The 26,474-nt window shown below is 35.7% G+C and overlaps 1 protein-coding gene across 6 annotated transcripts in view; it reads right to left on the minus strand.

The window, feature by feature from the left end:
* GLCE (glucuronic acid epimerase) overlaps nucleotides 1–26,474 on the minus strand; it is a 124,791-nt gene that overhangs the window by 62,040 nt on the left and 36,277 nt on the right. For 5 of the 6 annotated variants that reach the window (XM_017960729.3, XM_009210492.4, XM_017960731.3 and 2 more), the window contains exon 2: nucleotides 2,833–2,923. The gene's annotated coding sequence lies outside the window, so the exon portion shown is untranslated. Of the gene's footprint in view, nucleotides 1–2,832; nucleotides 2,924–4,730; nucleotides 4,922–26,474 lie in introns of those variants that run through there. The other variant, XM_017960728.3, reaches the window with a different exon arrangement.

Here is a 26,474-nt window from a genome sequence, read left to right on the forward strand (position 1 = left end):
AGAACATTAGTGGAAAACCTGGTGAAATTCTAATAAGGTCTGTAGTTTTAGTAAGTCATTATTGATTATTTAGTTTTGATCACTATACCATGGGTATGTAAGATGTTAACATAAGGGTAAGCTGAGTAATGAACACAAAAAACTCTCTATACTATATTATCATTGTAACTTACTTGTATATCTAAAATTATTTCAAAATAATTTTTTTTCAAGAGCCTTAAAAAAGAGAAAAAGAGACTTTATTCCTCTCCTTCAAATGCAGTATACCTTTCTTGACAGCAAATTATGTGGATAAAATTGATTTTTTTAAAAACTTATTTGGTAGAAGATAAAATGGCTACAAAAACCAAATTATTCAAAAACGTTATTTAACATTTTAAAGAAAACCCCATAGTGGTATATTAAAATAAGATTTTTAACATTGTCTCCTATGAGGATAAATCTTGGAGGTTTACTTCCAAACTAGTTTCTTTACTGCCCTGACAGTTATATGAAAATAATACCCATGTCCACATCGTTAGCAGTAAAAATACTCATCACAAAAATTCAACATTGCAAATAGCTACTGTAACTAACAGCTATGCGGTAATATGGATCAGGTTTTACGAAGTTAAAAAGCTGACATTCTCTTTCAGTCTGAATACCTTCAAAGACATGAACAGAGAAAATTCCAAACCAAGTCCATTCAGGCCCTTTCTTATTTAGCCACATATACTTTAAGAGATAAGCAGTATATTCAATTTAAAAAAAAATTCTATGCCTGTCTTTAAAGTACACATATTTAATTTCAATGATACTATCAAATTGGCAATGACTCAGTATTTGATTTTTATAATGAAATCTTTTATGCTGAGTTAGAAAAATCTAAGTAATCTAAGATTATATGAAAGGGAAAATCAAAGTATAAACTTTCCTATGAATTTATTTCCCCTTGTTTTACTTTTAAGTACCACAACTAGAATATAAATCAGGGAAATTTAAAAAAGATGTCTTAAGATATGATTTTAATAGATGCAAAAAGTGTTAGCATTACCTTCTTATATTATCCATCATTTAAAAGGAAGTTTTACTTATTCATAAGAAATTGATTATTTTATTCATAAGTCCTAGTTTACAAATCAGATACTCTCCACAGCTAAACACACACAATGCTAAGGTGGCCTCATTAACATATTAAAGCTATCAAGATTTCCATCCCTTCTGCAGCTTAATTTTATCACCTTTCATAATTCAAATGTATAAGCACTCAAATTCTAAATCCATACTGATTTAAATATAAAATGTGTGATGGCACAAAAAGATGCAAAGTATTTTCTTTCTGATAAGTTTCCAGATTCCTTCCTTTAAAAAGTAAATTTTAAAAGTTTTAAATTGGCTTTATAAAAATGCAAGCAAAGATACCTCACACAAGTCTATTAGGAAACCAAATATATTTCAGGTTAGGCAGGATATAAAAGAGGCTATTTTCAAATCAAATAATAGTTCTTTATGAGATGAAGATTTTAGAAGCTTACTTTATTTTGTTAAAATTACATGGAAAATAGCAAATATAATTTGTTTCTAATTTTGGTGCCCTGAACAGAGAAATTCCTTTATGATATTGGTTGGAAATTCTAATTTAATATGGCATGGTTTTAAAATATATGTTTCTTTTCTTCAGCCAAGAAATTCCTGAGGAGTGTAGCAAAGATTTTATAGACTTTCTAGGCTCCAATTTTATTTTCTCCTTCTATCTTATGTTTATTTAAACACTAATAATTTTAGGAATCACAAACAAGTGTAAGCGTTTCCATTTAAATATGAGAGAGAAACGTAACTCCAACTTTAGCCACTAAATGTAGTTTTATATTACCCGTGTTTTCATTTAAGTTTATATAAGCTAAACCACTTGCATTACTGGAACAGATATTAAAAATTCACAATCATCACTCTCAAAATATTATTTGTTCAGTTTAAATTTAGTAGTAGAGACAAATATAATTAAATACATTTGTGTGATTAGTTTTTAGAATGGGAACAAGCTTGACCTTTATCATATAAACTTTTATTTTTGAAAATCTAAGCAAAATGAAGGCTTCTACTTAAAAAATAAGCACTTAGTATTTAACTGCTAACATTAAGTCTTATTTTAAAAATCAATTACTTCAGAAAACTAGCACCTCCTCTAAGAAATAATACAGACCCTTCACTTCAAGAAATTAGAGTTCTTGTATCTGCACATATACTTATATGCATATTTAAATCTCTAATAAGTTTTCATACAACAAGTCTTACTGACAACTAAAATCAGTTAGCTACCAGTTCATGTATCATAATTACATAGCATACTACCATTTCATGTATTATAATTACATAGCATAATAAGATACCCTGCTTCAGTTTTCTAAGCCAAGGGTTGGCAAACTTTCCTAAAAGGACTAGATTTTAGGCTTCTGGGCCATACAGACACTGTTCCAACTAAAAATGCTGCCAATGTAGTGCTAAGATGGCCACACACAATATGTATTAAGTGGGTGTGGCTGTGTTCCAATAAAACTTTATTTACCAAAATAGGTAGGCCATAGTTTGCTGACTCCTGCTCTAGGCAAACAGATTTGATATCAGTATATAACACTTCCAGCGAATGTATAATCATGTTTCCCTTGAATCTAGTAGTTGTTACAAGGAACATTAGCTATATAAGTCGTAAAGAAACCATGAAAATATTTCCTGAGGTCAGAATCTCAGATAAGACTGGGAAATTTAAATGTGTTAATAAAATACACATTAAAATATAAGTCTAAAAATGCATACACAGTAAGGGTATGATTAAATTTTATCAAACAATCTTACCTTAATCAAATGAAAGAATCTAAACTCTAGTACATCTCTGGTTTCAATTCAAAATGTATCTGAATCAAAACTTCAGTTTCTTGTCAAATTCCTAGAGAAACAAAAATTGAAAACCTTAAGTCAGCTTCCAGTTCCAGATAAGATAGGGTAATCACATGCCAGTAAGTTAATGTAGCTATGAGACTTGAACAGAATGCACGGAACAACTACTAGGGAACTTTGAAAAGTAACAGTAGCAGGCAGATTAAGACAACCAGAATTTGATGTACCACTGAAGCAACCACAGGTTTACCATTTATTTCCCCCTCTGCTTTCATCCAGACTGAACATAATACAGCCCAAATGGAAAGCTTCAGGAGAACCCCTCTACCTCTGGCTCGAGGAGAGGGAAAGGGGTCTCCTAAGACTCACAAGAAAGTGTGCAATTCCCCCTTTTTTTTTCTCTCTTTACTCTCTCAAGCCCAGCCACCCATCACAGCTGTGGCAGCCGTGGCAATGGAGGTTATTATGAACTAAAACTCTGAGAGAGGTAATCTACCTCTCTGATCACAGCAGCTGTGGTCCCAAGAGGATGTGGTGAATCCCTTTTGCTTCTCTCTCTGTCCTCCTGCCACTTGGCCCTGAATATGGGCACAGTTGCAGAGAGTGAATATTAAAGAGGAATAAAGACCCACTTTCTGGTTAGAAAAGGGAAGCCACGCAGAATTAGAAATTACTGGAAGATCACAGACAAGGAACATGGGAGAGCAACACCTCAAAGTTGTTTTATGAACTCCTGGACTCACCCTCGAGTGGCATATGCATGCATCTGACCCAAACAAACATACACAGACTTTGGGAATTATGGAACAGACCACCCCTCAAGTTCCAGACTGGCAATAGGTGGTACACAGGTGGGACAGAACCAAGTAATATGGCAAAAGCTTTCAAAATCAAACTGATGCTGTAACTACAACCCACAGAAATTTGCGGTGTGAATCTAACTGGGTTGACTGCCTACTAAAACAAATATATCAACATTCTGCATAGTATTTAAACAAGATCCAATGTCTCCTAACATAATAGTCAAACATCCAGGATATAATCCAAAATCACTAGGTATACAAGGAATCAAAAAAACTCAACTTGCACAGGAAAAATACCAACATCAAGAAAACAAAGATGTTGAAATTATCTGAGATATTAAAGATATTTAGAGCCATTATTACAGAATGCTTTAACAAGTGAGTGCAAACATTCTTGATACAAAGGGATAAACTCAGGGAAAAACAAAAAAAAAAAAAACAGAAGATAAAAGAAGAACCAAATGGAAATTTTAGAAGTGGACAAATACCAATAACCAAAATAAAAAACTCACTAAATGAGCTCAATAGCCAAATGAAGATGACAGAAGAAAAAGTCAGTGCACTTACTACAGATGAATAAAAATGATCCAATCTGAACAGAGACAAAGATTGGGGAAAAAAGGTCAACATCAATCATATTTCTGTACATTAACAATGAACAACTTGGAAGCCTCAAATTTAAAAATAATGCAATTCAAAATAGGTCCATAAAAACCAAATAGTTGAGTACAAACCATTAGAACATGTACAAGAGCTATATGCTAACAACAACAAAATGCTGATGCATGCATCAGGAAAATCTGAGTAAGCAGAAAGATACCCAGTGTTCATAGATCAGAAAGCTCAACATCATAAAGATGTCAATTCTCCCCAAACTGGTCTAGAAATTTAATGCAACTCCAATCAAAATTCCAGGATTTTTTGTAGTTATAGACAAGCTGATTCTAAAATTATTATGGAAAGGCAAAAGAACTAGAGAAAACAAAACTATTTTTAAAAGAAATAAAGTTGAAGGAATTATACTACCTAATTTTAAGGCTTCAAGCTACTTACCAAGACAATGTGATATTGCTGAAGGAAGAGATCCATCAATCAATGGAAAAGAATAGAGTGTTCACAAATATATCCACACAAACAGGGTCACCTGATTTTTGTCAAAGGTTCAAAGGCATACAATGAGGAAAGGATTGTCTTTTCAACAAATGGTGTTGGAACAATTGTGCATCCACATGCAAAGAAAAAATAAAATTTCACCTAAACCCTCATGTTATACAAAAATTAACTCAAAATAAACTTAAATGTAAAATATAAAACTGTAAAACTTGTACCCCAAAAATGACAAAGAAGAATAAAATCTTTGTTACCTGAAGTTAAGCAGAGTTCTTAGATATGACACCAAAAACATAATCCATAACATTAAAAGTTATAAATTGGACTTCACCAAAATTAAACATTTATGCTCTGGAAAGGTATCTTCAAGATAACATAAGAACAAGCTACTGACAGGGAGATAATACCTGCAAATCACTTATGGAGCAAAGGACTTCTGTCCAACAAATATACAGAACACTCAAAACTCAACAGTAAGAAAACAATGTAATTTAAACATAAGCAAAAGCACATGATTAGAATAGCTTAAAAAACAAAAACAAAACAAAACAAACCTGGTAATTCCAAATGCTGCTAAAGATACGAGCAATAGGAACTCTCATTCATTGCTGGTGGAAATACAAAATGGCACAACCACTTGAAAGACAGTTTGGCAGTTTCTGATACAGCTAAGTATACACGTATCATATGACACAGCAATCAAACTCCTAGATACTTACTAAACTGAACTGAAAACTTGTATTCAGACAAAAACCTGCACACCAATATTTAATGGAGCTTTATTCATAACCACCAAAACCTGGAAGCAACTAGAATGTCCAGGTGAATGGATAAACAAACTGTGGTATTCCTACACAATAGAATACTATGCAGAAATGAAAAGGAACGAAGTATTTGATGCATGACATAATATGAATAAACCTTAAATGTATTTTTCTAAATGAAAGAAGTCAGCTCCAAAAACAATGTTATTATATGACTGCATTCAGATGACACAATGAAAAATGCAAAACTACAGGAGATTTTGGTTGTCAGGAGAGGAGCTGGGGTATGGAGTAGTGGCTGACTACAAAGGGGATGCATGGAAAAATTTTTTAGTGTGATGAGGTCGTTCTGTATGACACTGAGGTGGTGTATACATGACATTGTGCATTTGTCAAAACCCACAGAACTGCACATCACAAAGACTGAACTTTAATGTATGCAAATTTTAAAAAATCAACTAAGATGCTGGGGGAATTTTAAGATAGAATGCAGTCCACGACAAGTGAATCTGACTGTATTATAAACGAATGGAATAACCCAGCTAAAGGGGGTAGGGTAAATTTATTTCTCACAGGGGTACTGGTTAACCATTGTGAACTTGCTTTAATGAGATGGAACAAATAAGTAAACGGATGATCAAGGCCAGGTTTCTGTTAGAAAGGAAAGTTACAGAAGCAAAGTGGGGAAGCCTGGAATGAACCCTGTGGTACTGGATTAGTCACAGACATCAGTATGAACTTAATATATATTATATATACAGCATAATATATAATACAAATAGATAGGTACAGAAACAATTATAGATGTACATAAACACATGATTAATATATGAATGTATTATTTCCTAGCTCTATTCTCTGAGAAGGCCTTGAAATGGTGATACCCCTGTATCAACAAGTATATCCAGTACCCAGAGAGACAAAGGATCTAAGTACAATTCTCCAATACAAGAAACCAGAGCTCCTAAGTGGAAATGGCTGATTCTAGGGGTAGGGCAGAGAAAATATATGATAAGCCTGGAGTATCTTGTAGTACCATAAATAAAGGAAGTATTCAAAAAAGAAAAGGATGGGACATGTCAAAGGAATACAGGGACCAACACTGGAACAATTTTAGCAACAAAATAACATAGTATTGAATTATAAGCCAATATATAAAATAAGTATACATATTGATATAAATGACTGAATAAACAAATGGAAGAGAAGGGACAAAGGCTTACTTATAGAAGAAACCTTAATAACATATAGATATACCCTATCCATAAGATGAAACAATATTCCACCCTTTTGATTGTGGGCTGCAATTAGCAACTCATCTCTAAAGAATATAATACAAAAAGACAAAAATACCAACTTTACAGTGAGGAAATCTGATAAACAGTGCCTTAGCCAAGTAATGCTGTCATCATGCACTTTGATAAGATGTGAGGAAAAGGGCATTTCCCTCTGTGTATTCTTTCCTAAAACTCATCACCTCTGTCTAATCACAAGAAAAGCATCAGACAAACACAAATTGAGAGACACTGCAAAATATCTGACTGGTACTAGTACTCAGAACTATCAAGTTTAAGAAAAACAAAGAAAGGTAGAGAAACTGTCATAGACTACAGGAGATTTAGGGAGAGATGACAAATGTACCATGTAATCCTGGAATAGATTTGAGAACAGGAGACCAGTGGAAAAACTGGCAAAATCTCAGTTTGGAATCTGCAGTTTGGTTAGTAGCAAGGTACCAACGTTGATTTCTTGATTTTGAAAAATGCACTTGGGTTTGTAAATTGTTATTATTATGGCAAGCTGTGTGAGGAATATAAAGGAACTCTTTGTATTATCTTCGTAACTCTTCTATACATCTACACTTCTTCCAAAATAAAAAGGTTGTTTTTAATGGTCAAAAGACCTGAATAGATCCTTCACCAAAGAGAATATAACAAAGCATACGACAAAATGTGCAACATCACTAGCTATCAGGAAAGTGAAAATGAAATTCATTATCAGGTACCACTACAAATCTATTAGCATGGCTAAAATGAAAAAGACTGACCATACCAAGTGCTGACAACTGTGCAGAACAACTAGAACACTCATACATTACTGAGGGAAATACAAACTGGTATAGCCATTTTAGAAAACAGTTTGCCAATTTCTTGACAATGAACACTTACAATATGACCCACCAATCCCATACCTATGTATTTTTACCCAACAGAAATGAAAACTCATTCGCACAAAATCCTATACACAAATGTTTACAGAAGCTCTATTTAAAATAGCTAAAAACTGGAATAACTCAAATGTCCTCCAATTAATAAACTTATAAACAAACTGTGGTACATCTATACAACTGAATACTACTCAGTAATAAGAAGGAATAAAATATCAATACACAGAACAACTTACATGAATCTTATAAGGCATTATGCTGAGTAAATGGATATGTAACAGTCTTAAATGGCTTCATGCTCTATTATTCCACTTCATGACCATTTTTGGAAAGACAAAAAGTAAAATGGCAGAGTTACCAGGTATTGAGGGGTAGGGAGGGAATACAACTACACAGGGATAACACCAGGTAGTTTTTGAGCTAAGGAAACTATTCTGGATATTGACTGTGATGGTGGTTAGATAAATCTATACACATGTTGAAATATATCAACTATACACAGAAAAAGTTTTACTGCATGTTCATTTAAAAAAATAAAATTTATGATACTTAACAGACTTTTAAATTATAAAGGCCTTTTCAGGATTATTTAGTTTGGATCTTATAGTCTGCAAAAATCCTCTTGTTTATTCTGCCTACTTTTAAGACAGAGCAAGTGACAAATAGCTCAGTCCTGACATGTAAATCACTACAGGGATCAATGGTCTAAATGTCAGTTCCCTTAAGCAATGTATCATCTGCAAAGGAGTCTAATCTGCTCATCACCACTATCCCACCTAATTGAAAAGTAAATTCTGACATCTGCTTAGTGGTATCATAAAAGAACTTTCATTAAAGATTTTTTTAAAATACTGATTTACAGTCAGTAGAGAATTCCACATTATTGGTCAGGGAGAGGAATGTGATTAATTCTACTTCCACTGCATAATAAGCATTCTGAAAATAAAAAGTAAAACAGACCAGGCAAGGTGGCTCATGCTTGTAATCCCAGGACTTTGGGAGGCCAAGGTGGGCGGATCACCTGAGGTCAGGAGTTTGAGACCAGCCTGGCCAACATGGTGAAACCCTGTCTCTACCAAAAATACAAAAAATCTAGCTGGGTGTGGTGGCACGCGCCTGTAATCCCAGCTACTCAGGAGGCTGAGTCACAAGAATCACTTAAGCCCCGGAGACAGAGGTTGCAGTGAGCCGAGATCATACCACTGCACTCCAGCCTGGGTGACAGAGTGAGATTCCATCTCAAAAAAAAAAAAAAAAATCATTTGTTTCTACCTTTTTTATCGGGGAGAAAATAATCGCTTTATTTGAATAAGTAGGATGAGGAATGCAAGCTGGAAAACACAGTATTTCAGAAGTAATTCTACTCTTCTGCAAGAATTTCTTTATCGTACTTCAACTAATACAGTACACTACAAGCTTACAGTGAATTATTACTATACTATACATGCATGTGGTCACAAAACATTAAAATCTACATAGTACAGGAATTTAAATTTTTAAAAACTAAGTATAAAGGTACTACCTCTTCTGAACATTTTTATCATGTTATTTAATCTATCTAGTTCCTACATGTACTTTAGGTATTATTTTTAAAAGTCATATTTAGCCAACTATTTCCAATTAACCTAAACTCGATTATTTGTTTTTAAGGATACTGTTGTTCTCAGTTGTGCTACTAAATTCAGCGACACCTTCAGATTATTATATTTAAAAGAACATGAGTATTTTTAAAAAAGCCGATCAGCAATTGCACTAATTTCAAATGAAAAACAAAAAGCCTCTATAAGGAACAGTTTTTGCCTTAAGGCCTTTTGTTCTCATAATATTACATCCAATTATAAGTTAAATGATCTGCTTCAAGAATTTAGGTTATTTTCCCCAGGAATACATTTGGAAAAACTGATGACATTACCTGGTACCATATCCTTTCTAACTGAAACCATGTGCGTGCAGTAGCTATAATTCACTAAGGTCAGTTTAGTTTTGACACCCATTAAAACCCACTGAATGGAGTACCTATTGCAGATCTGTATGCTTACTGCTCCATGTAATCTTCTCACTCGATGTTCAACTTACTAAACGAAGGCTGTTTTATTAATAATAATCAAAATCTGACTTCCAAAGATGCACTGCACCTGTCAAAAGTTTCAATAGGTCAGTAAATTTCCTGCCTCTTCTCTCTCTAGCATTGCACGTGTTTAAGTCACTACTATATTTAATGTCCATCGACACAGGAGTTTTTTCCCCTGTCTTTTTCAAATAATCAAGAAAACTTCAGTTAATTAGTATTACATTATTTACAGTTAAACTTCCAGCTCTCTTCAAAAGTTGCCAATAAGAATTTTTACATATGAACTAAACCCAACATGATGCTTTACCTTACTAGCCACTGAAATGCTAAGTTCACAGAAATCAACATTACCTAGTAACATTTTAAAGATTATAGTACATTAAACCACCTATCTCTATAAAAGTAGCTACTACTTTCCTTCACCCAAATTAATATCATCCAAACTTAAATATAACAATAGCCATCTCTACACTTAAGCAAATCAAATGAACTTTCCACTCATTCCAAAAGTTCTTTCAGAAATGAAGTTTTATATAAAATATATTTAGGCTATTCGTTTAGAAACATAAAAGGTCAGAATAAGAAATTATCCATAAATAATGTTAAATTGTCAAAGAATCAAGAAGGGATTTGGGATGGAGAACTTGGTATGTACTGAAATTAAGAAGGCCTCATGTGACATTTACACTCTGTAGCCCAAACCTGTGTTGCAAGTATATTTAGCCACTTGCTAATAGTTCTGATAAAAAGTTCTATGATGGCGAAGTTTGAAATAAATGCCTGTGTAGTCTATAAATCTTATATACCTATGCTTACTCCAATCCACCATTACTAAAGTTCCCTATTGCTACACTGGGAAACTACATGATACAGAATTGTAACCACGACTATCACTAAGAAAACTACGAATAACTGTCTTTAGAAGGCATTTAACAATTGGTAAGAATACTGCAGTTTTTCCATGAAGAGTAGATCCACACTCGGCACACAGTGGGAGAACTGTATATAAGGAAGATATAAGCTCTAAGAGCAGTGAACAATAGTAAATCTCTTCCATTATTTTAAAAGTCTATCTATCTCACAAAAGCCATACTGAGAAATTTATTTTCATTTGCTTCTGAGTTGGCAGTTCTTCACTATAGGTGAATACTGGTTTAAAGCAACTGCTGATTTTTTTTTTTTTTTTTTTTTAATTGGGAAGTACTCTCTGACTGTTGAATCTAGGAGTTGAAAGCAAGGCTGGGAAGCATGGTTCATGCCTGTAATCCCATCATTTTAGGAGGCCAAAGTGAAAGGATAGTTTGAGCCCGGGAGCTCAAGACCAGCCTGGGCAATATAGTGAGACTCCATCTCTACAGAAGATTTAAAAATTAGCCAGATGTGGTACAGTGTGCCTGTAGTCCTAGCTAGTTGGGAGGCTGAAGTAGGAAGACTGTTTGAGCCAAGGAGGTCAAGGCTACAGTGAGCCTGTGCTCATACCAATGCACTCCAGCCTGGGTGACAGAGCCAGACACTTTCTCAAAAATAATAGTAATAATAATAATAGGAGGAGGAGGAGGAAAAAGCAAAACATAGCTGCCTTTAGCACTTTAGAGTCTTTAGCAAGAAAAGCAAAATGGAGTGCATGGTCACTCTTAAGGCCTTTTTAAAAATTTCTCAGTGGGTATCTGATTAAATCTTAAATTGTCCTCTAAGTCTGGATTTTTGAACTCAAAATTCCTCACTGCTTTTGAAGCAGAAAATAGAAAAAAAGAGAGATAAATGAGGTTCCTAACTCAATGCAAAGAAAAAACAAAGTAAGCCTTTGTTAGCAATATCTGTTAAGCATCTAGTATGTAAAACACTATTGTAGTGACGGGATGAGGAAAGGGCCAAAACAAAGAACACTAGTACTGGCTTTCAAAGAGCTTACATAAATATGGAATACACGAAGAATTATTTATAAAGCAATGCTATATGTTTTGCTTGTTTTTATAAGTACACTGCTAGATACGCAATGGCAGATACTATGTCTGTCTTGTTTACCACAATAGCCCCAGTGCCTACTACAATGACTAGACATAGCAAGCACTAAAAAAATTTTTGTTGTATAAATGAAGACTTTCAACAGCTATGTCAATACTGACACTTGGCTTCCTTGACTCCAGTGATCTAGCTCTCTCTGACAGGCAGAACAATGGCCCTGCAAAGATACCTGTGCCCTTAAGCACTGGAACCTAAGTTACCTTACATGGCAAAAGGGACTTGCAGTTGTAATTAAGGATAAGGAACTTGAGATGGGAGAGAGTACCCTGTGTTATCCAGGTAGGCCCAATCTCATCACATGAGGCTTTTAAAGTGGAAGAGGAAGACAGAAGGTGGATCAGAGAGTTTAAATCAAAGGAGAAGGAGATATTGGAAGCTTGAGAGGGACTTGATCTTTGTTACTGGCTTTGAAGATGACGGAGGGCCACATGCCAGGGAATGAGGGTGGAATGTAGGTGCTAGAAAGGGCTCTGATCAAGACAAATGCTACAACCACAAGGATCCCAGTGCTACAACCACAAGGAAGTGAATTCTACCAAAACCCCGAATAAGAAAGGAAACTGATCTTGCCCTACAGCCTCCAGAAAGGAACACATCCATGCTGAAATTTTTATTTTAACCCATTGAGACCTGGATTGGCTTACTGATTCACAGAACTGTAAGATTAAAAAATTTTCTGTTGGCCGGGCGCGGTGGCTCAAGCCTGTAATCCCAGCACTTTGGGAGGCCGAGACGGCGGATCACGAGGTCAGGAGATCCAGACCATCCTGGCTAACATGGTGAAACCCCGTCTTTACTAAAAAATACAAAAAACTAGCCGGGCAAGGTGGTGGGCGCCTGTAGTCCCAGCTACTCGGGAGGCTGCGACAGGAGAATGGCGAAAACCCGGGAGGCGGAGCTTGCAGTGAGCTGAGATCCGGCCACTTCAGCCTGGGCGACAGAGCGAGACTCCGTCTCAAAAAAAAAAAAAAAAAAAATTTCTGTTTAAGCTACCAAGTTTGTATTGATTTATGATGGTAGCAATAGAAAACTAATATGCCCCTTATCGCTTCTACTCTAGCAACCCAAATATATAGCTTTTCTTGTCAACACCCTGATACTGGTTCAATAAAAGATTTAACTTTCTGAAATGCTTTGATCTGATCATAATCTCCTATTCTTACCTCTTCTACTTCATATTCTCTGCATCTGTCATTATCAAGGAAAGACCTTGTTTAAAAGAACAATATGTAGAAACAAAATGCCACTTATCAATCATGAATTAGTATTTTCTAGTTAGAATGTTTGGTCAGCTTTATATCCAAAAGTATAAAATGACACAACAGAATAGTTATAACCAAACTGCAAATTTCATATTCCTTGCAACGTTGCAGTACCAAGGACCCAAACCGAAATGTGTTATTATACAACCCAGTGTGTCAAATTCTGATTTAAAGAAGATGTATTTTGTTTTTAAATCTGGAACCATTTCTTTGCCTCTTTATATTTATACACTTGCTCTAAATTATTAAAAACAACCTCATAAACAATCTGTTTAACAGTAATTAGAATTTTATCTAGTTAAAACAACAGCAGAGCATGCCACAACACAGATGGCAGAAAACTTTCTTCTTGCCTGATTAGTGTCAAAAAATTGTTCTCCAATTTCGTGATTAGGAAAAATTTTGTCACGGGCTATCTCACAAGATACTAGTGCAAGGACAGTTTTATTAAGAAAGTTTTTGCTCAGCATATATCTTAATTATTTCTCAATGTAAAAATTTTTCTTACTACTCTGATAAAACCCAACCAATAAGTGATTGAGGAATCATAACGGATAGAAGTCTGTACTACTGATTTCACTCTAGTTCCAATGCCTTAAGCACACGAATTCTCTGTGGAGTAGAGGTTCCCAGATTATGATGCACATTGAATCACCTGGGGAGTGTTTAAAACTTCTAATGACCAAGTTCCAACCCACACCAATTAAATCAGAAGGTCTGGGGATAAGACAAGGACAAAAGTTTTTAAACTCCCCAAGTGGCTCCAGTATGGTTTAAGGCATGGTACAGTGCACTGAATGGAGTCAGGAGGCCTGGGATCTGCCACTGACTGTGCCACCAGAAAGCTTGGGTACGTCACTGGGTAGCCATTTCCTCATCTATAAAAATACAGGATTGGACAAGTTATTTCTAATATCTTAACATTTTATAAGTGTAGGATGAGATTCCTTAGTTTTCTTCAAAAGATTAAATCACCTCAACATTTAAACTATGCAAAAAAATTGAAATCCATGATCTGATAATGCTTATTCCTACCTGTTAAAATCTTACTTTTATAAAGATTATTTTATAGTAGAGATCACATTCAACTACATTTCAATTGCACAGCTTTTTATATATCCTTATGCTCACCCATGTCATACAAGGGTATAAGTTAGGAATGACTGGAAGCTTGAATTATCTCAAAATACAGCTTGCTATCAGATTATTTCTAGAATTCCTATTAAAATATACCGCATGTATTCTGATTTTCTTGAATAGCATTCCTGGTTTTGCTTAGCTCCTGAAGATACAAAATGACCTGAACTTTTCATTAACATTGTTTCATAAAAGCAAATCATTAAGGAAACAAGAAACAGTTGAAATAATCCCTGAGTATCAAGTTATTCTGTATACAGTCTCAAACCGAATTCTTACCCTTGACCAGTCCTCTTACAAATGTACACTACCAGTCATGAGGGTGCTTGGAAAAAGGTTAATTCATCCAACAAGTTAAGCATTTTTGTAGTTTCAGAGTTTGGGGACAGGGTGGCAGACTTCTAATACGTCCCTGCAGTGATCCCCGCCTTCTGATAGTCGCATGTTGTATAACCCTCTTTAAGTGTGGGCTAGACCTAGTAACTTGCTTATGAAGAAGAAAATATTGGCCAGGCATGGTGGTTCATGCCTGTAATCCCAAGACTTTGGGAGGCCGAGGCAGGAGGATCACTTGAGCCCAGGAGTTCAAGACTAGCCTGGGCAATATAGTAAGACTCCATCTCAATTTAAAAAAATAAAGAAAATATGGCAACAGTGATGGATGTCACTTCTGTGATTAGATTATAAAAATTGTGATGTCCTTCTTGCTAGGACTCTCTGTTGCTGGCACTTTTTCTTGCCCTCTTGCTTGTTTGCTCTAAGTCAACTGCCATATTATGAGATGCTCTATGGGTCCATTTGGCATGAGTCCAAGGGAGACCTCTGGCCAACAGCCTGAGAAGAAATGAAACATGTCTTATGAGTGATACAGAAAATGGATCCTTCCACATCAAGATTTCTGATGAGACTTCAGGCCCTGTCAACACACTGGTTCATAACCTTGTAAGAGACCCACCGCCTAGGCTGTTCCTGGATTCCTGACTCACTGCAATATAATAAATGTGTGTTTTGAGTGGGTATGTTTTAAAATAATTTGTCATGCAACAATAGGTAACTAATATAGGCATGTAGCAATGAATAAAAACACTGCAGTCAAAGAATCAATAGTTGAGTCATAAGATAGATCAAGGTATCAACAATCCAGTAATGGGTGAGACATGTAAATAAATGTAATAAAGCATTTTAGGAGCTCTGATAAAAGTATACATGTGTTTGAATGCCACATGCAGGGTTTTTTTTTAAAAAAAGAAAAAAGTATACATGTGAGGGGTAAGGTACAGACATAAGAAAGGATTTGTATATAAAAAGGCTCAGGCACTGATGTTCTTTAAAAGGGAAGAATGTGAGTTATACACAAAAATAAATATAATCGTCACTTTGGAAAACTAAAGGTAATCCCAATTATTTCCCACCCTTCAAGAAAACTGATGCAGCAATTATCTCTTCCTTCTACTGCATTGTCAAATATTCCGTCTCTACTGGATTATTCCTATCACACTAAATATAGAACCAAAAAATTTTTTAAAGCCCACTCTCTTAACTCTACACACCAAATGTGCATAGTTCCTCCTTTACAATAAAACTCAAAAGTGTTGTCTATACTCACTGTCTCCACATCTCCCATTTTCTCCTGAATCCATACCAACCAAGCTTTTCATCCCATCTGTCTACCAACTTGCCCTTATTTAAGGTCACCAATGTCTTCCACATTGCTAAACACAACAATCGATTCTCTGACTTCCTCTTATTTTACCTGTGAGCAGAGCTGACACAAACAATAATTCCGTCCTTGAAATACATGGCTCTCAAAATACCCAACTCCACTGGTTTTAATCTTATTAGGTTGGCGCAAAAGTAACTGCAGTTTTGGACTGTGAATTTTAAATCATTACATTATAACTAGGCTCAAACTCATCTTTATTAATCAAAATAGGTAACATTACAATCAACACACTTTTGCCAATGAGAAATAAGTTTATTTCTTCCTGTGGTGTAAAAATGTGTGCTCTGGGATTCAATAAACTCGTGGAAACTTTTTCTGCATTCTGGTTGTGGAAACATTTTCCCTGCAAAAAGTTGCTGAGATGCTTGAAGAAGTGGTAGTCAGTTGGTGAGAAGGTGAATATGGTGGATGAGGCAAAACTTTGTAGCCCAATTCATTCAATATTTGAAGCGTTGGTTGTGTGACGCATTGTCATGGAGAAGGATTGGGACCTTTATGTTGATCAATGCTGGCTGCAGGCATTGCAGTTTTCCATGCATCTCATTTATTTACTGAGCATACTTCTCAGATGTAATGGTTTCGCCGGAACTCAGAAAGCTGTAGTGGATCAGATCGGCAGCAGACCATCAAACAGTGACCATGAACTTTTTTGGTACACGTTTGGCTTTGGGAAGTACTCTGGAGCTTCTTCTCGGTCCAACCACCGAGCTGGCCATCACCGGTTGTCGTATAAAATCCACTTATCATCACATGTCACAGTCTGATCGAGAAATGGTTCACTGTTGTTGCACAAAGTAAGAGAAGACAATACTTCAAAATGACGATTTTTTTTATTTTCAGTCAGCTCATGAGGCACCCACTTATCAAGCTTTTACACCCTTCTAATTTGCTTTGAATGCCGAATGACCGTAGGATGGTCGATGTTGAGTTCTTCGGCAACTTCTAGTGTTGCTGTAAGAGGATCAGCTTCGATGATTGCTCTCAACTGGTCGTTGCCAACTTTCGATGGCCAGCCACTACACTCCTCATCTTCAAGGCTCTTGTCTCCTTTGCAAAACTTCTTGAACCACTACTGCACTGTACCTTTGTTAGCAATTCCTGGGCCAAATGCATTGTTGACACTGCGAGCTGTCTCTGCTGCTTTATGACCCATTTTGAACTTGAATAAGAAAACCACTCGAATTTGCTTTTTGTCTAACATCATTTCCATAGTCTAAAACAAATATAAAATAAACAGCAAGTAATAAGTCATTAGCAAAACAAAGTGAGAAATGCACATTAAAATGACGTATAACACAACCACATTTATTTAAGAATGTATTCCAATATCAAACAGCAAATTTCAACAATGCAAAACCCGCTATTATGTCTGCACCAGCCTAATACTCCATGCTCACTGACTTCAGTCACACTGGCCTCCTCCTTGTTCCTTGAACACACTAGGCACACACTTTCCTCAAATCTGTTACCCTTGCTATACCTTAGAACAGGAATGTTCTTTCCTAAGATATCTGTATAGATTCCTTTTAGGTCTTCAATCAAATGTCACAATCCTTCCCAGGCCTGCCCTCCTCCAATCCCCATGCCTTCCAACACTCCCCCCATCCCCTTTCCCTCCTTTATTTTGCTGATAAAGTATATATTTCATCTGTTAGTTTCAGTTTCCCTCTCAGTTAGAATGTAACCTCCACAGAGGCAGGAATTTTTGTCTGTTTTGTTTACTATTGTATGTGATACAACAGTACCTGGCAATAGTAGGCATGGTATTAATATTTGTTTAATGAATGAATGAACCAACCAAGGGAATTCTCTCACTGGTCTAATGTAATATAGGGGAGTAATTTAATAGTTTCAAAGGTACCGAAATATTACATTCATATTTCAATCATTGTGATTTATGTCCTGACAGATTTAACACCCTCATTATACATACCAGGGCTATATTAAATTAGTTTGCATTCCACTGAAAATATACTAATCAGGAGAAAACATCCAGAATTGTCTTAGACAACAAGAAGCAACAAGACTGATTTTAAAAAATAGTTTTCCATGGATAATCTAAAGTTGAAAATCCACATACAATATGTCACAAAATCTGATACAGATTTTCAAAGTCTAGAGGTGAAAGAGAAGGTAAGTAAAAATTTCAAATTTTGTTAATACACACACACACACACACACACACACACACACACAAACTCTAAGGAGATTTTGTCAATTCTTTCATAGGTAATTTTTAACCTTTGATGTGTTTTCCATCTATTTTCCAATATACGCACTTTTTACTTCTTTTTCTAAGCTATCAGTGATTTAAAAAAAAATTTAGCTGAAACTATATACAGTGTCCCAAAGATAAAAACAAGACTTGATTGCGCTGAGATAAAATACTTACATCATTTTTACATTTGTATGTATATGTTCTTTACACATTTCCCAAGTGCTTTCACATCTTTATTATGATCTTCACACTGACATGAATATATAGGCAGGCAGATTTTATCACATCCTCCCCCACCTCCCACATACATACACATACTTTGCAGATGGAAAAAAGTGACTCTCAAAGAGATTAACTGGCCTGCTCAAGGTCATAGAGCTACAAGCAGTTCAACCTGGACTATAATTAGCTTTTTTTGAATCCAAGTTCATAATTTTTTTGGGGGAGTATTTATTTTGGGGGTGAGAAAGTTCTCTCTTACATAATTTCTTTTTTTTTTCATGTGCCTCTCTTTTTCATTATTTTTTATTATTATACTTTAAGTTCTAGGGTACATGTGCACAACGTGCAAGTTTGTTACATATGTATACATGTGCCATGTTGGTGTGCTGCACCCATTAACTCGTCATTTACATTAGGTATATCTCCTAACGCTATCCCTCTCCCCTACCCCCTCCCCACAATAGGACCTGGTGTGTGATGATCCCCTTCCTGTGTCCAAGTGATCTCATTGTTCAATTCCCACCTATAAGTGAGAACATGCGGTGTTTGGTTTTCTGTTCTTGCGATAGTTTGCTGAGAATGATGGTATCCAGCTGCACCCAGGTCCCTACAAAGGACATAAACTCATCTTTTTTTATGGCTGCATAGTATTCCATGGTGTATATGTGCCACATTTTCTTAATCCAGTCTGTCACTGATGGACATCTGGGTTGATTCCAAGTCTTTGCTATTGTGAATAGTGCCACAATACCAAGTTCAGTATTTTCTTTCAAAACATATTACCTCACCCAGTAATTCAAGGTACATTGTATGTATCTACAAAGACTTGACTATGTAAGCATCTTCCTTCTGGATTAGAGATTTTTACCCAATCCATTATAAAAGTGCTCTGCAGATGGTACAAATATGCTACTCTTCTTATTTTTTAAAAAAGAGAAGCCCAAGAAAATAAAAATAAAGAAAATTGAGTAAAGCAGTAGTAACATGAGATTAATGGCTACTTTCTGCACACCGGATCAATGTTTTAGAACCTTTAAACTACTAAACTGATACCAAATACCACTTCAAGTGCCAAAGGAAGATATTTAACAGAGGCCATTCTGGGTAAAATCACCGTTTATTACTGTCAGAACCCATACCTACGTCCCTATTTGAAAAATCCTGGTAATCTGGACTAAAAATAATAAGAATGAATTATTTTTACCCTTCTCTCCTAAGATTTAGCTCAGGTTCAGATAAACAAATGGTTCCATGAATCACTTCATGTGTACTTCTTCCTGTCTCCTTTAATACTCTAAGAAGAGAGAAAAAAGATCCCTTTATCATTCCAGCTGCAAGAACACCCTAAGGCAATCCAAAAGTGGGTCATGAACCAAAGACCTCAAAGAGAGTATATTTTATGTAAGATTAAAAACTTCGTTCTTCCCACCATCAGAGACCAACTGCATGTCCCTGACCCATATTAAAATTCCTCTTAGTATAAATCTAGATTCATATTTGAAGCCTAGTCAGGCTTACTTGGGACTCTCAAACTGCAAATACGGCTGCATGCCCAGTGGGCAACAGCCCACATGGAATTAACGGAATCTGGCCTAGGTAGGGAGAGCCACTGTTTTCTAGGGCCAAGGCCGACTAAACTAAAAATAGGCAAGGCTTTAGTACACATGGTTTTGGCTTTGTGGGACAGTATTTGCTACCCTGAATACTCTTTTCTTTTCTTCTCTCATTTCTCAGCCAATACTAAGGAACTGACATTTTACATCAGACTTTATTACAACTGCAAAAAAAATAGATGGTCAGAGAGAAGTTTAAATAATTTAACTATGAAGGTAAAAAAGACTTACAGCTACTCCAAAAGAAATATGTGATCTAGTTAATCATGGTTTGAGACTAATGCCCTAGGTAATAAAAGCGATCTTAGTCTGGAATATCCACTGCAAAGCCTGCACTAGACTGAGATAAACAAGGCATCTATGGTACAAAATTTAAGGAGACACTTACTCTCCAGGTAGTACAAGTACAGGATTGACAAATGAGAGTGAGTGTCTCCTTAAATTTTGTACCTTACGTGCCTCACCCTCCTTGTAGCCCAGATCCACAGTGATACCTAGATGTTCATCAACGGCAGAGGAGATTTTTGTGAATACAAAAATTTGAAGCAAAATCTGAGCAAAATCTGAAGTTTGAGATCCTGATCATATGCGTCATTATTATCTTCTGAATATAATAAGAAAAAAGTAGAGGACTGACATTTTCACACATTACAAGAATAAAGTTGCTTCAGAAAAGGGAAACATTTATGGTATAAATGGAAAAGCCTGCAATGTTTATAGGGCGATTTCCACTTCTGAATATGAAGGACAAAGAGGGTCTGGAAATATTCTTCTCCCTAACAACTAGAAATTGGACAAAATAGAGGAAACTATTTGCTGGCACTGAACAAAGGCAGCACAAGTCTATGATACCAGACTGTTGCCCTAAAAGGGCAATAATAAGAGGGCCCTTCAGCTTCTGCCCGAGGTAATTTACAAACAATGGCACAGGGAAAGGTAACCTGGTAAGAACCTAGCAACATTGTTGAATTGAAAAGACACATATCAGAGTTCAGGGAGGCCAAAACAGCTAGAATTCAGGGGGAGGGGGAGTGGGCAGATGCCTGAGAGAAGAGATCAACACAGAAAGAGATCCCAAAAAATGCACAGCAGTCCTACTGGATCTTTGGCTGAACACAAGTTACACATGTAGAGGCTGAGCAAAATAAAAAATCAGCCTTAAGAAATAGAACATTACCAGGAGTTATAAGATAAACAACTGTCAGTGCTCACAAAGGGCCAGGAATTGTTAAAATTTGTATTACCCAAAATGGTGAAATCTTGCTGAATAGCAGGGCAGCCATGAGTCACTCCAGAAGGACCATGCATTAGAAGTGAGGTTAAATTAGTCCTTAAGGTTACTCTAGATTCCCCCCAAAGCTGCATAAAGATAAGCCTTGAAAGGATCGAACTTATCTGTAAGTAACAGTGGCACACTAGAAAAAAAGACCAATATCCTTTAAAATAATGCAACCAAATCCAGCAAATAACATAAAATTCAAAATAATGAGCATTCAATAGAAAACTATTAGACCTATCAAGAAGCAATAAAACAGTCACAATATTAACAGAACCAGAAATGAAAGAGATGATGAAATTAAGAGAGGAGAACATTAAAATAGCTATAATGTTTCCTCAGCAGCATAAGAGACAACCTAAAAACAATGAGGAGACAAAGAAACATAAAAGAATCAAATAAAACTTCTACATATAAAAAACACAATACTTGAAATAAAAATATTACTATGTAAGATTTGTAGCAGATTAGCCACTACAAAAGAAAGTATTAGTAAACTGCAGACACAGGAATAAAACTATCCAAAAATGAAGACAGAGAGAAACACACAGACACACATACACACACACACACACACCCCCTCCAAAAAATAAAGATGCAATGACCTCTGTAACCATGTCAGCAATCACGATAACCACAATGAAAGCATGAAAACAAAAAGAGTAAGGCAATATTGGAAAAAATAGCTATAGAAATTTCTACTTTGTTGAAAACTACAAACCCACAGTTCCCAGAAGTTCAAGCAATACCTAGCAGGATAAACACAAACACACATTCACACATACATTGCTGAAAATAATGATAAAGAAAAACATTTAAAACAGTCAGAGGTAAAAAGGTGCATTACCTTCATTGAAGCAAAGATAAGTCATCACAGATTTCTCCTTGAAGCTATATGAGTCAGAAGACAATAAAATAAAATCTACAAAGCATAGAAAGGAAAAAACAAGGCAACCTAGTATGCAGGAAAAAGGTAACACAGCAGGCTCAGGAGTGCTATCCTTAGAAAGGCCTACTTGTAAGGTTAGGCCTTGGCTGGTGTCTAAGAACTTGAATTTCAAAAGGGTTCCTGACATTCCCTAACTAATAAGGGTGGTTTACTATGCCTGAAGTATTTACGCAAACAATATTCTGAACATCTGCTTTCCTTCTTGGAAACTGGAATTTTGCTACATGCTAGGCAGAGGATGCTTACCTGACCAGCTCCAAAAAAAACCTTGGGCACTCAGTCTCTAATGAGCTTCCTGTTCAACTGTATTCACATGTGTTGTCACAATTCATTGTTGGAGAAATTAAATGTATCATGCATGATTCTACTGTGAGAAGATTCGTGCAAGCTTGTGCCTTGTTTCCTCCAGACTTCACCCATGAACCTTTCTCATTTGCTGATTTAGCTTTGTATCCTTCTGCTGTGATACATCATAACCACGAGTTTGACTATATGCTGAGTCCCGAGTCCTCCTAACCAACCACCAAACCAGAGGTGATACACTACAATTCAGTACACAGTAAAAATATCTTTCTGAAACGCTGATGTAATTTTTCAGACACATAAAAACTGAGAAAATCTGTCACCAGTAGAACTGCAAATAAAAAATGTTGAGAAAGATTTTTTGCAGAAGAAAAATGATACTAAACAAAAACATGGAACTATACAAAGAAGTAAGGTACAGTGGAGTAAATATGTGGATAACTATAAAAGATAGTTGTTATTTTTACAAATCTTTAAAATAAAATGGTTTAAAACAACCATAATTACAATCTACTGTGGGGTTTTTAACAAATATAGAAGTAAAATATAGAAGAGGTATAATGTGTAGGAACACTGTGTAAGTTAAAGATATAGAATGTAATCCTAGGACAACCACTAAAAAAGAAAAGAGGCAAAGTTCCTAAGACAAAAGTGCAAGTAAAATAGAACACTAAAAAGTTCTCAATCCAAAAGAATGCAAGAAAAGAGAGAAAAATGCAAAGAATAGATGGGACAAATAGAAAACAAAGAGCACAACAGTAGACATAAGTCTAACCATACCAGTCATCATATTAAGAGTAAATGGTCTGAACTCCTGATTAAAAGGGATAGAGACTGTCAGATTGTGTTTAAAAAGAAGTAAGACCCAACTATATGCTGTCTACAAGAAACCCATTTTAAATATAAAAACACATAAAGGTTAAAGGATTGTAAAGATATACTGGGCTAACAACTAATCAAAGGAGAGCTAGAGTAGCTATATTAATATCAGATAAAGTATATCTTACAGTAGATTATTACTAAGAATAAAAAGAATAATTTCATAATGATTAAAGGATTGAATTCATCAAGAAGACAAACCCTAAGCTAGAGCTTCAAATTGCCTAAAGCAAAACCTGATAAAATTACAAGCACAAACAGACAAATCCACAATTATTGTCAGAGATTTCAACAAATCTCTCAATAATGCCAGAACTAGTAGACAAAAACTTAGTAAGGACATAGTAAACTTGAACACCACTAGCAACCAACTTGATCTAATTAACATTTGTAGAATACACCACCAAATTACAGCAGAATATACACCTTTTCAAGTACACATGGAACAACACCCCAATACAGACTATATTCTGAGCCATAAAATATTCTCAATAAGTTTCAAGGATTTCAAAGTATGTAAAGTATATTCTCTGATCACAACGAAATTATATTAGAAATTAAAATCAGAAAAACATCTAAAAAAAATCTCCAAACGTCTGGAAACTAAACAATATACTTCTAAATGTTAGAAAAGAAGGTCTCAAATCAATGACCTAGGCTTTCACTTTAGGAAATTAGTTGGGGCCTATTGGTGGGTGGAGAGTGGGAGTAGGGAGAGGATCAGGAAAAATAACTAAAGGGTGCTAGGCTTAATAACTGAGTGACAAAATAATCTGTACAACAAACCTCCATGACACAAGTTTACCTATACAACAAACCTGCACATGTACCCCTGAATGTAAAATAAAAGTTAAAAAAAATTAGAGAAAAGCAAGCTAATCCTAAGTAGTAAGTGTGTCCTCCTCTTCTGAAGGGAAGTATGCAGAAGGAGAAGAAAGAAAAGACAGATGAGCAGGAAATCAAAAACATACACATACAATAGAAAAGAAACAGAAAAAAGTCAATGAAACCAAAAGCTGGTTCTTTGAGATCAGTAAAATGCAAAATGGTAAAGCCACTTTGGAAGACAGTTTGGCAGTTTCTTACAAAACTAAATATACTCTTACCATATGATCCAGCAATCATGCTCCTTGGTAGTGACCCAAATGAGTTGAAAACGTATGTCCTTATGTTTATAGCAGCTTTATTCATAATTGCCCAAACTTGGAAGCCACCAATATGTCCTTCAGTAGGTGAATGGATAAATAAACCGTGGCATATCCAGACAATGGAATATGATTCAGCGCTAAAGAGAAATGAGCAATCAAGCCATGCATGAAAAGACATACAAGAACCTTAAATGTATATATTATTACATGAAAGAAGCCAATCTGAAAAGGTGACATACTGTATGATTTCAACTGTATGACACTTTGGAAAAGGCAAAGACTATGGAGAGAGTGAAAAGATCAGTGGTTGCCAGGGGTTAACGGGGAGGTAGGGATAAACAGGTGGACCACAGAGGATTTTTGGGAGAGTGGAACTATTTTGTATGATAATATGATAATGGTAGATATATGCCACTACACATATTGGGGTTTAGTCAAAACCCACAGAGTATACAACATCAAGAGTGAACCCTAATGTAAACTGTGGACTTGGGGTGATAATGATACATCAGTGTAGGTTCAATTGTAACAAATACACCACTTCTGGGGTGAAATGTTGGAGTGGGGAAGGTTGGTGGCGGGGGATATAAGAACTCCGTATTTTCTACTCAATATTGCTATGAACCGAAAAATGCTCTAAAAATTAAAGTTTATTTAAAAAATTTTATTAAGTCAATGAAAGCAAACACTGGCTCTCTGAGATCAATAAAATTGATAAATCACTAGCCAGACTAACGGAGAAGGGACGTGGAGAGAAATAAATAAATTACCAATTTCACAAGTGAGACAGATAAATTAAAGACAGACATTAAAAGGGTAAGAGAATGTCATGAGCAACTTGATGTCAATAGATTTAACAACTTAGATGAAATAGGCAAATTCCATGAAAGACAAATTATAAAGTTCACTCAAGAAGAAACAGGTAACCTGAATAACCTTACATATATTAAAGAAATTGAAACTGCAGTTAAAAATCACCCCACAAAGAAAACTTTCAGGTCCAACTGACTTCACTGGTCAATTCTAAAAAACATTTAAGGAAGAAATAATACTAATTCTAAAAGGCTTATCCAGAAAATTGAAGAAGAGAGAACACTTCTCAAGTCATTCTACAAGGCCACCATGACCCTGTATCAAAACCAAACTAAGATATTATAAGAAAACTACAGACCAATTGTCCTATGAATACAGACGCAAAAATACTTAATATGACATAAATCAAATCCAACAATATGTAAAAAGTACAATACCTCATGACCAAGTTGTGGTTTTTTGTTTTGTTTTTGTTTTTGTTTTGAGATGGAGTCTCACTCTGTCACCCAGGCTGGAGTGCAGTGGCCATCTTGGCAACCTCCATCTCCACAGTTCAAGTGATTCTCTGCCTCAGACTCCTGAGTAGCTAGGACTACAGTCATGCGCCACCAGGTCCAGCTAATTTTGTTTTGTTTTGTTTTGTTTTGTTTTTTGGGACAGAGTCTCACTCTGTCACCCAGGCTGGAGTGCAGTGGGGCGATCTCTGATCACTACAATGTCTGCCTTTTGGTATCAAGCGATTCTCCTGCCTCAGCCTCCTGAGTAGCTGGGACTACAGGTGCGTGCCACCATGCCCGGCTAATTTTTCGTATTTTTAGTAGAGACAGGGTTTCACCATGTTGGCCAAGCTGGTCTCGAACTCCTGATTTCAAGCAATCCACCCGCCTGGCCCTCCCGAAGTGCTGAGACTGTGCAGGTGAGCCACCATGCCCGGCCCCAGGTAGTGTTTATATGAAAAAAAAGCAAGGTTGGTTTATCATTTGAGAATCAATCAATGTAAACAAAACCAAACAAAACCTTTTATATAGGTTTATATTCCCTATATAATGTAGTATATATTTTCATTTTCTTATTCTTTAAATTGTACATTCATGTTAATGTTTTTCTTCATCTGTAA

The sequence above is a fragment of the Papio anubis genome, chromosome 7, assembly GCF_008728515.1.
Source record: "Papio anubis isolate 15944 chromosome 7, Panubis1.0, whole genome shotgun sequence".
Taxonomy (NCBI): Eukaryota; Metazoa; Chordata; class Mammalia; order Primates; family Cercopithecidae; genus Papio; species Papio anubis.